Raw genomic sequence first — 12656 nt, forward strand, 5'->3', positions numbered from 1 at the left:
TCCTGCTGGGATGACTTACTATTCGAAAGAAGCAAGCTGAGGTGGAACCATTTGGTGCATGCCATGAGAGATAGGGAGAGAGAAAGAACCCAGACCGTAGCAGGAAAGGGTGTCAAGGTAGACAAGCAAACAAAATACCCTTCTTTGTCTGGTGATGAGGGGTGGCACACAGACAGAACAGTGAGGGTTGGCCAATACACCCAGACCAAACAAAGAAGGTTAAGGGCTAAAACAGTAAAATCCAGTCACGGCAGGCACTATAAAAAGAGGATCTTGCCGTGAACAAAGAAACGGAGCAATAACGGGAACCTTAACTACGAAATAGGAATTTGAAAAGAGAAACCAAGAAATAGAAATAGAAACGAGTGGGAAGGAAAGAAAGAGAACAACCATAAAGAAAATAAAGTGAGAATAGAACGGCAGGCATGCACCGGTAGATTGATTCCCTCTCTCCTTCACGAAATCCTACTTTACGTGAAAACCACAAGGAGCCTTTGAGCATAAACCATTCAGGTCCGTTTCTCTTAAGGCAGTTAATCTCCACGGCAGGACTTTTCTTGAGAGATTAATTACGTTGAGAAGGAACGTTCTTTCCTCTCTGGCTTTTCTCCTGCGGACCAAATTCTAGTTGATTTCTTCATCTTCTGATTAACCCATACATATTAAAATTTGTTCACTTTTATTCTGTTCTTTTCCTTCTGTAAAAGTGATTATTATTGCTGTAATTGTGTTTGAGGGTTGTTTGGTCATTTCCCACTGAGTAGCAAAATATTTTATTTATTTTATTATTATGTCTGTCTACCACAACTTGTCTGAAACAGCTCTGCTTGTCGCAAGCGTGTTCCTGGCGAACCTGGCTTAGTTTGCGCACAAGCCGGACCAACTTGAGTTGCAACTTGACCGGTCCCAAGTCCCTTATCCAGAAATCTTGGGCCTAGTGCCGCAGGAAGCAACCCAACACCACTAGCACAACCCACCACTTTACAATTGGCGACTCCACTGAGGAGTTGGGAAACAAATAGGGGTGAAAAAACAGAACCCCTGGCAAAAAATGCCACCAAAGTCCAGAATGACACGAAATATGAGTGTCGTGCCCTCGCAAGTAGAGTCCAGGCCAACAATGCCTCACCAACAACAACCTAACCAAATGGAAGGTGCCAACAAAACAGGGGCTGATCCTCAACAACAACGAAGAATTCCCACGGACAATGTCAGTACTTTTATTAAAGTATTGCAATCACTGCAACACTCGCAGCAACAAATGATGGAAGAAATCCGTTAACTAAAAGCAGACAAGACAAAGGAGAAAGGGAGCCAGCATGACCTAGAGCATGTGACAGACAGAGAAGAGACACTAGCAGGAGGTGTCCCACGGAATGCAGAACAACATTTCATTACTATGGCTGAAGTAGCGGCTCTCCTGGAACAAGAGAGAGCCAGAACACCTAAGGAGAGGTTATACGCATGAAGGCCTCCTTACCCACCAAAAGTACTCAGCAAACCATACCTCGAGAGGTATGAGCTGAGGGCCTTTGCACAATATGATGGCAGGAAGGGAAGTGCAGTTGAGCACGTGAGCAAGTTTATTGATACCCTTGACCCTTACGCCACAGACGAAGACTTATGTCTTCGAGAATTTTCAAAGTCACTATGTGACCGGGCATACACTTGGTACATCGGCCTAAAACCAGGATCGATCCCAACTTGGGATGACATGGTGGATGTATTTTGCACTAAGCACTTCCACGGAGAGGAAACAATAACGCTTGCAACCCTGCAAGTGACCAAGTAAAGGAATGGCGAAGATTTGATGGAATACATTAAGAGGTTCAGGGACATAGCACTTGATTGCTATGACCATTGTGAAGAAAGAATCTTAGTAGAAATGTGTATGACTAACATGATTCGGGAATTCAGAGCAGTCTTGGAAAATCTAGAAATTTCCCAGTTCGCACAGCTGTTGCAAAAAGCCAGGAAGATGGCCTAATCCGTAAGACCAAGTTTAGACAAAAGAAACGCCCCACAGGCTATGGCAATGTCCACTGGAGAACGGAGAAGGAAAACTGAAGGGAGGGAATATGATACACCCCCACCCATATCGTGTACTCTTAAGGAACTGGATGTGCTACTAGACAAATGGATAGCTACGGAATCTTTAAACCCAACCAGGTTTCCAGAGAACCCACGGAGGAAGAAAGAAGAGACCCTCGCTTCTACTGCCTACACAACTATGTACAACATCCCACCGTAGAATGCTGGGCGCTCCGTGGATTGGTGCACCGCAGGATTAAAGAAGGCATGCTGGAGTTAACCTAGCAGGAGGTCCAAAGAAACCCACTTCCAAACCACAAGGGAAAGGGTGTAGCAGCAGTGGTAATATGTGCAGACCCGGGGGAGGACGAGGAGGAGAACCTGGCCCTACCTACCGCATCGATTACCACTCTACAGCAAAGTGCCAAATTCAAAAATTTGTTTAACTAGTTGGGACTCATAGCAAAGGAAAGAAAGATAGCCACAGAGGCTTTGGTGAGTATCGCCTTTAGGGCAGGAGTAGAGTGCTTATCAGCAGAAATCCCAGAAGACAAAGTCCTCCTACAGGAATCAATTAAGATCACGTTTAACAATGAGGATATGGAGAGGGGACACCCGGATCACAGGAGGCCTTTCTATTTGGCAGCAGCCATAAACCAAATCCCCTTCAAGAGGGTCTTGGTAGATACAGGTGCATCCGTAAACCTCATTCCATTGAGCACCTTGCAAGCTGCAGGAATTTCAGAAAGAAAGATCCAAGGATGCCCGATGGAAGTAACAGGGTTCAGCGGAAGGGGCGAGTACGCCGTGGGCCACATCCAGTTGTGGTTGAAAGTAGGTCCTATAGCTTCTTTAGCTTGTTTCCATGTGGTCAGAACGGAAGTATTCTATTATGTGCTTTTGGGAAGGCCCTGGCTGCACAAACACCGATTGGTCCTGTCCACCTATCACTAGTGTGTGAAAGGAAGATTGAATGACAAGATGATACTTATAGCTGCAAACCCCTCGCCATTTGAGCAAGCAGAAGCTCACCTAGTGGAAACCATGTTTTAAGACCAATGGGCTCCATTTGGGGAAAGCTCAATTTCAAAGCCACAAGGTACCTTTGTGCCTAAGTGGGAAGATGTCTAAAGTGACCCACAACCTGATCTAAGAGAGTTACTGGTACAAAAGAAGAAATGAAAATAAGCGCCTGCCACAGAATCAGATAACACACCCCAGTGCATTAAGGTCCGAGGCCTTGATGGCAGGATTATGTACAAGTTATGAAGGCGCGTGGGGCCCACGAGTGAAATGCAAGCGGGCCCCACCCAAGAATGGCAGCACAGGAGTTTGGCATGTTATGTTGCTTAAGAAAATTTGGGAAAAGGAGAAGAAAAGGATGAGGAAGTTGTGGCAGAAAAAGATGCACAGGTTGTGGTAGAAGAAGAATTGGAAGAGGTTGACTTAGGGTCTAGTTCACAAGAACCAAGGCCTATCTCAATTAGTGCAAGTTTGATAGAAAAAAAGAAGTCAGAACTGATACTACTGTTGAAAGAGTTCAAATACTTTTTCGTGTGGGACTACAGTGAAATGCCAGGATTAGACCTTGGGCTAGTTGCGCATACATTAAATGTAGACCTAGAGGCCAAGCTGATGGCCCAGCCTGCCAGGATATTTCACAAAGAAATAGAAGGGCAGATAGTCAAAGAAATACAGAAATTGCTAGCCGCAGGATTCATCAAGTCTATTCAACATCCTCGCTGGCTATCCAACATAGTACCAATAAAGAAGAAGAACAGCCAGATAAGATGTGTAAATTTCAGAAATCTCAACAAAGCCTGTCCAAAGGACGAGTTCCCATTGCCAAACATGGATTTACTAATAGATTCTGCGACAGGAAACGCCATGTTTTCATTCATGGATGGGTTCAGCGGATACAATCAGATCAGGATGGCACCAAAGGATGTGGAGAAAACTACTTTCAGAACACCTATGGGCAATTTCTACTATACTGTAATTCCCTTCGGGTTAAAAAATGCAAGCGCAACTTATTAACGGGCAATGACGGCCATATTTCACAACATGATGCACCAGGAACTAGAGGACCATGTGGATGACATAGTGGTTAAATCAAAAAGGAGAGAAGAACACTTCTACGTGTTGAAAAGGGTATTCGAAAGATGTAGAGCCTTTAAGCTAAGAATGAACCACCTCAAGTGCGCATTTCGGGTGTCCTCTAGGAAATTCTTAGGTTTCCTAGTTTACAATAGGGGGATAGATGTGGACCCGACCAAAACCACGGCTATAGCAACTATGAGACCTCCAGTCATGGTAAAAGAGTTAAAAAGTTTCTTAGGAAAAGTCTCATATATCCGGAGATTCATCCCTGGGTTGGCATTAATTACTTCTACTTTCACCAAGTTGCTTAAGAAGGGGCAAAGTTTTGAGTGGGGGGAAACACAGCTGATGGCCTTCAAGAGTCTACAGCAGATAATGATGAACCTCCCCACGGTGCAGGCCCTTGTCCACAAAAAACCATTACTACTTTACTTGGCCACCAATTCATATGCCATTGGTGCATTGATCGCCCAGGAGGATGGAGGTGGCGTCGAGCAGCCAGTGTACTACATCAGCCATGCCTTAAAAGATGCAGAAACTTGTTATCCAAGGGCGAAGAGAGTATGACTGGCCATTGTATATGCTTCGTAGAGGTTGCGTCATTATTTCTTGGCCTACGAAGTATGGCTGATGACTAAGTCCCATGCCATCAAAGCTTTGTTACAACAACCGATCCTTTCTGGCAGGATATCCTAGTGGTTGTTACAATTTTCACAGTACGACTTGAGAATGGGGACACCTAGGGCGGTCAAAAGTCAGGCTATAGCGGATCTATTGGCACAGTTTCCGGGAGAGGAAAAATTCCCGTTGGATGATGAAGTTCCAGGGGAATTAGCCGTGGCAAAAGAGGTCAGAGAACAATAGATAATGAAATTTGATGGGTCTTCTACTACCTAGTCTAGAGGGGTGGGAGAAGTCTTGTATCATGAAGAATACAAGGTAGTGGCGCTGTCGTTCAAACTAGAATTCCCCTATTCAAACAACATGGCAAAATACGAAGCCTATCTAACCGGGCTAGCCACGGCTCTTGAAATCGGAGTCAAACATTTGAGAGTATTGGGAGATTCAAACCTGGTCGTCTGCTAGGCCAAGGGAAGCTTCTCCCTAAAAGAGCCCAGCCTAGCCCCATACAGAGCAATGGCCCAAAGAATGGAAGAAAAATTCTCAACCTTTAAAATAGAGCATGCTCCAAGGACTGAAAACTGGTTTGCGGACGCATTAGCCGCACTGTGGTCACAAATAATTTTCGAAGGGGATAGCATCAGGATAAAAGTCAACAAAAGGGACGAATCCATCATTGAGGTGTTGAAGGAAAGATTCCAGGAGAAACAGTGCAAAGGGGATTGGCGGATCCCCATAAGGGAAGTCTTGATAAAGGGAGAAGATGCCATAGAATTAAAAATACTAAAAGATTACGCCTTGGTGAGAGAGGAGTTGTATCGCAAGATGCCAGGTGGGGTCTTGTCTAGATGCGTGGGGCAGGAGGAGGCCTAGAGAAAATTGAATGAAGTACATGACAAGACTTGCAGGTCCTACAAGGAGGTCAGCCTTTACCGCAGACTCCAAAGAGCAAGCTTCTATTGGCCAAGTATGGGTAAAAATGCAGATCAAGTCCAAACCCAGTGTAGGACTTGCCAGCTTGCAGCAGATAGAGAGGAAAGTTACATTGTATTCATTAGCAAAGACTGGAGAAGCCCTTTCATTTAGTACCTAACAGAAGGCATCTTGCCACAAAAGCAGAGTGAAAGATACAAGTTTAAAAGGTTGGCAACACGTTACTTTTTGCATAACATGGTCCTTTTCAAAAAAAGATACGATGGGGACCCTTTGAGGTGCTTGGGCCCTGAAGAAGCAAAAGAAATGATAAGAGAAGTACATTCAGAGGAATGTGGGGAACACCAGGGGAAGAAAAGCTTTACAGATGCCTGCTATAGATGGGCTACTACTGGCCTACAATGAAAAAAGATATGACAGAATTTGTGAAAAAGTGCCATAGTTATCAAGTACAAACCAACTTGATTCATATCCATCCGTAGAATTTACATAGCATGGTCACCCCATGGCCCTTCCACACTTGGGGGCTAGATTTAGTAGGACCAGTTAACCCACCATCACGTGGATACATATGGATATTAGTGGCTACAGAGTATTTTACTAAGTGGGCGGAGGCAGTACCACTCCATAAGGCCACAGGAGGAGTAATGGCAAATTTCATCAAAGAAAATATAATTGTAAGGTTTGAGGTGCCCCACAGGATCATCAGTGACAATGGCACACCATTTGTCAACAGTGATGTAAGAAAGATGCTAAAGTTCTACCAAGTAAAGCACCATCGATCATTGCCTTATTACCCTCAAAGGAATGGGTAAGCAGAAGCAATAAACAAAACTCTCATCAAGATTATCAGTAAGATGAGCCAAGAATATACGGGAGGATGGGCGACACACCTGCCAGATGCTCTTTGGGCTTATAGAAATTCACCAAAGTCAATCACAGGTTTCTCACCTTTTTCCTTAGTCTACGGAACTGAGGTAATAAGCCCAACAGAAATAATGACTCCGTCTTTGAGAGTCATGCAGATGCGAGAAAAAGAAAAGGAGGGAGAAGTCTTTGCGGCAGAAAGGTGCGAAGATCTAGAAGGACTTGATGAAAAGAGAGAAAAGGCCCAGGAACGCAGTCGCAGTTACAGACAAAAGATGACTGAAGCCTATGGCAGGATGACCAAGGAAAGAGTGTTTGTAGAAGGACAACTTGTGTTAAAGGTGGCAGATTATGTCAGGCGAAGCATGGCTGGACCATCTAAGTTTGCACCAAAGTGGGAAAGACCCCTTGTGATAAGGGAAGCGCATCAAAGTGGATATTACCATCTGACTCAAATAGATGGCAAAGACTTAATGGATCCTATCAATGGGAAGTGGCTGAAACATTATTATGCCTAAGAAAAAGAGTTATGTGGTTGTCCCTTTTTTTTGTCTTGTTAAAAGCTTTTATGTTTCCTTTACTTTTTTTTTCTTCAAGTGATTATGTCACAGGACAAAAAAATTGTAACGTGCTTTCATGAATATATAATGAAAAAGTACGAAGTATTAGCACTATGTCATAACAATAGTAAAAGTAGTAACAAAGTGTAGCATCATAATTACAAACCCAAAATGTGGCAAACACATGCCAAATAAGTGCTATAGGAAACATATAAGTGTTCTGGACAAAGTAATAAAAGAAGGAAAGCAAAGAAGAAGAAGAAGGGAATTGCATCATCATCAATGGAATCCGAAAATGAGAGTTTGATCTCCAAAACGACTAGGCCCACCAATGCTAGAAAGAAGGCGCTCGCGACGACCCTTCAGATCTGCTACCTCCTTCTTCAGAATCTCGATCCGAGCATCTATAGCATCAATAGCTGGTTGAACTCTCCTCATAAAAAGGGCTTGGGCAACCTCACGGAGGTGATCTAGAACAAACCCCACAGCAAAACCCACACTGATAAGCTCCAGAATAGCGGCTCTTCACTGCAGGATCCTCTCGGTAGAGACGGTGTCAACAAAGCTATGCTCAATGTCATTCATCACGCATCCCAACATCTTCAAGAAGTGCTCCCTGGCAGAACGGCCAAGACGGAATCCCTGCATAAAATCACCACGACTACTGTAGACCATCACCAAGTGGGAGACACAATCCTCGGGAACTCGAAAGCCATAAAAATCCACGTAAGGAGGACCAGAAGCCCAGAAGTCTGCAAGGCCAAGGTCATTAACCTCGGGCTGATCAAAGTGGGTGAAGAAGGCTACAGCTTCATTCGCAGGGTCTGGGATGGTGGCAGAACTGCTGCCCACCTCAAACTGGGAAGGGGCAGTGGGAAGTGGACCTATTAAGAAAAAAAAAAACACAAGGCAAAATGAGAAGCTATGATCTGGGAAGAAAAGACTTATAAAGAAAAAATGAAGGAAAAGATAAAAGGGAAAGGAAACTTACTGAGGCCACTAGGAATGGGGGCTGCGGGTACAGCAAAAACAAGCACTGTGGGTACAACAGAAACAGGTATAGTGAGTACGGCAAAAACAGGTGCAGAAGGTGCGACAGGAATGGGCGCTACAGGTATGGTAGGAGCAGGCATCCCTATGCCTGCTGCGACTCCTGGCCCCTCAAAAATCTCTGCAAACGGGGAGATAGGCATACAAATGAAAGAGAGCAACGAGCAACGCAAATACATATAAGAAGAAAGCAAAAAAAGAAAAAAAAAAAAGAAAAGAAGAAGAAGTGAACTTAGCAGAAAAGAAGAGAAGACACATACCCATAAAATCAGGCTCGGGTGGAGCACTCTCCTCTTCGTCAAAATCAGAAATCCTCTTCTTCAGGATAGGCGCATCATCAAGATCCTCAAGAATGTCATCGGACCCCTCAAAGGATAAGTCTGTGTCAGGACCACGAGTAGCAGAATTGGGAATGGAGGAAAGAGTAACAACTAGAGAAGAACCATCCTTTGTAGCCTGGGAGAGAGTCGCAAAAGGGTCACTGGTGGAAATAACAAGTGGCAGGACAGAGGAAACAGTCTTGGTCTAAACGGCAACAGGAGAAACGGCTCTTTCTGAAGGAGTAGGTGTCTCAGTGGAAAGAGGTGTAGTCTCACCAACCCCTTCAGTATGAGTAATCTCTTCTCTGGGTACCGGCTTGATGGAAGGGGTAGGAGTTTTGGCAGGAACCTTATGCACAGCAGTAGAAGGAACAGGTATTGCAAATGCCACATCGGCCCCATCAAAAAAGCTCTTCATGAGTACACCCATGGAGGCAGAGATCTCCTCAGCAGTAGGGCGATATATGGAGAGAGGTTCGGGCTCCTCCTAAAAAAAAGAATATAAATACAGATGTGAAGACCAAAGGAACTATTAACTATATGAGGCAAACAAAAGACATGTGGCAGAGGGAGCACATGTGAAGAAAATGGACGTACCTCAGACTCGAGCTCATCAAGTAGAATAGGACGAGTGACTGACGAGTCCTTCTTATACTTAGACTAAAGAAAAAAAGAGGGAAGTTAGCAAGGTTAGTCGCAAGAAAGATAAGAGGTATTTTAAAAAAGAAAAAGAAAAAAGGATAACTTACCCTCCGCTCAGCAGCAAGCATGGGATGAGGAGTTGTCTTCCTTTTGCTGCCTCGGGTTCTGCTGGCAAGGGGAGCACTTGTAGGTAGCAGTGGAGTAGCAGGCTTGGACTTACTGGCAGATTTAAGCTTGGCAGGAGCTTCCTTACTTGGTGTAGGAATGTTTGTCACTTTAACATTTTTCTCTCAACCAGGAGGATAATCGCCAACGTGCCAATACCATCCTTCTTTCTCTTCATCCCATTCAAAGATGGCTGACTGGTTCTGTTTTTTGGCATGTGCTAAGAAAGACTTGGAAGATAGGAGCAAGCGAGGGTTAACCGAAATAACCATACTGAGCCCATCAGGGGGAATAAGAGAGAAACCGCGGCTACTCACTAGCTCTTTCTCGAATGAAGTCATCACCGCTTGCCAATAACCATGCATGGGAGGAGTGCAGAGGCCCTCCCTCAGTGAACCAGGAACTGTAACTGCATTGAAATGCTGCCTCCAAAATTTAAAGGCAGTATGCCACAGAAAGGGACGAACCGAAGTAGGAGACTCCATGAGGAAGGAAATATCATCGGGAATATCCTAATCTAATCCAAACTATCTTCTTACTCGGTTAGCAGGATAATGAATGAACCTGATGCCTTCATCGGCTAAGTAAGGCAACCATCCGGCGTTAGTGGCCGCCAAATAAGTGATCCCCGTCTCGTCAAAACCAGCCAAGGGAGTAGTAGTCCCAACAGTATCGGCAAACAAACCCATGGCAGAATCTATGCGTGTATAATTTGCACCCAAATTTCTATAAGCCCTCCAAGGAAAACCAACACCTTCATCAAAAGGCTCAACAACAAAATAACCAATAGCCTTCAAGCCAGGCCAGCGGAAAGCCAGTGGAAAATCAAACTCAAATCTACCATAGAAATCAGTAATTACCCTCGGACATGATTGGTACTTATCTCTAGCAAAGCAAGCAAGTCTACACTTTGTCAAATATTGGGCATAATGCTCGAATAACAACTGCTGCAGAATATTACAGTGGACGGAGGAGGTAACTATATGATAGGATCCCGCCTGACTCTCGTTACTCTGCAAAATATCTAACTGGACATATAGATGCCCTAAGAACATAGGGGCCAACGGCAGGCTAACCCCGGCAGATATTTTGATGGCTAAACGAAAGTATAAGGGAGTTATGATATAGTGGGGGTGGGACCCAAAAAGAAATTTACAAAGCCAAAACGCAACAAAAGCCGCGCGGTGGGCAGCTACAGAGAACTTAGAAGAAGAACTAACCCAGTATGACAGTTTGGCGTTCCTGGCCATCCTCTTCTTCAATTCGGCCTCAATAGCCTCTTCTTCCGGAGAAAATTCTAGAGTGGAAGGATCGACATCACCAAGGATAGGCAGTAGTAACTGATTAGCCACGTCTTCAAGGGTAACGGTGAGTTTGTCGCACGAAAAAAAGAAGGTGTGGGTGGTGGTACACCACCGTCGGACCAAGTGTCGAAGGTTGCAGAGGTCCTGGAAGTTGGACAGACAGCGAGATGAAACGATGGCTTTCAGGACACCGGCTCATTGCAACAACCCCATGAAACCCACATCAGACAACTCGTTACGCTGTACCCGACCCAAATTCAAAATGGATGGGCATGGGAAGTGAGATGCCTTGGCGAATGGCTAGATCAGGGATTAAGGAGGCCAACGGAGCCCAAGAGACATCGGGGTTTCACCGGCAAAGGGTGAGCCACTCGCGACCTGGCGACGGCGGTGCATAGTCACTGGGAATCTTTGGGAAGTGAGGGTGGACTTTGTACCATGGATCAATTAGAGGGGCGCATTCACTATTGGGGTCGTGCTGTGTCTCTTCCCCAACAAAGTGCTCTGACTCAGAATACTCTGCCTCCTCGCGTACATTGGGTTCGGCAGGAGGGTTGGAAGCGATTTCTTTCCCTTTACGGCGGGAAGAGCCTTGACCAGAGTAGATGGGTATGAGTGTTTGAAAAGAAAAAGACAGTGAAGAAAGGGAGACAGGGAGAATATGTTCTTGGAAAAGAAGAAGTTTGTGTTTAAAGTGCAGAGGGACTCCTCTTTAAATACCCAGGTCATTAATAACGGCACGAAGGAAGACGTCGGGTCAGCCATCAGAATGGGATGAAATTAATAAAGCGGCGGCTATGCTTAAAGAATAACTGCCAAACTGGGAAATTTGAAGAGACAACCCTGTTCGCGGCAGGAAAAGAATATATATATATATATATATATATGAAGAGGGGTCCATTGCTTAAAAAGGCCCGCAAAGGAAAAGAAAAAAGAGAAGAAGAGAGGACAAAAACGTCTTTTATTCACATATGAACCGCAAGAGCACTTCATATGTTTAGGGGGCTAAATGTTAAGGGTCATTTGTGAGAATCCAAGTAGAAAGAAGAAAAGCCCAACAACAAAGGCAGCAAAGAATTGGCAAGCAAATAGCAAAACCATTAGGCCCAAACGGCAAGAATAATGGATCACAGGCCCATGAAATGAACAAATGGGCCTTGAAGAGGCAAGTGGGCTTAAAGAAGCTTGGAAAGAGAGAAATAACATACCCATGAGCAGTATATGATGTAGAAAAGTGAGAAAGGGCTGCCGCCCAAAGTAATGCAAACAAAGAAAGTAAGGAGTTTATGACAGGCCTATGAACCTCAAGGATGAGAATAAGATAATTGGGTCAGGGAAGCCCAATGAAGTTAGTAAAAGGACCAATGAAGCCCAAAAAAAGCAAGTGGGCCAAGGATGCCCAAGAGAAAGACAAAAGGGACACAGGAGCCCATAAGTAGGAAAACCAATGGTCATACTAAGCCACTAGGGGAAAGAGTAAACGGCTGGTCTAAAGAGGCCCAGCAGGATTGAGTCATTACAGCAAGAATAACAGAACAATAAAGCAGGAAATAAGGGAAATCAAGAAGTGGGCCAAAGAAATATAAGGTCCATCATCAAATAAGGCCCAGCTCCTAAGAGGATCGGGAAATCGAAAAGCAACCCACATAAAAGGTCAAAGAAAATGGACGGCAGGCTATGCAGGCAAGCCTTCAGACCACGGCAGACAAATGGGCAGTAGGCAGATTTTGAACACATTTGGAGAGAAGGCACGTGCAAGGCCCAGGCATCACCAGCCTGTACCCAGCCAATACAAGACATGGTGAGGTCGGGGGTCAGAGATTCAGAGGGCATGGTTTGGTGGTAGGGAAAGGGGAAAAATCTATTTTTGAGGTTCCGATTCAGGCTCTTTCGGGGAAGTGTCCTACTAGGATGACTTAACCTGAAAGAAGTAAGCTGAGATGGAACCACTAGGTGCATGCCATGAGGGATAGGGAGAGAGAAAGAACCTAGACCGTAGTAAGAAAGGGTGCCACGACAGACAAGTAAACAAAATACCCTTCTCTGTCTGATGATGAGGGGTG

This window comes from Quercus robur, chromosome 4, assembly GCF_932294415.1.
Source record: "Quercus robur chromosome 4, dhQueRobu3.1, whole genome shotgun sequence".
Lineage (NCBI taxonomy): Eukaryota > Viridiplantae > Streptophyta > Magnoliopsida > Fagales > Fagaceae > Quercus > Quercus robur.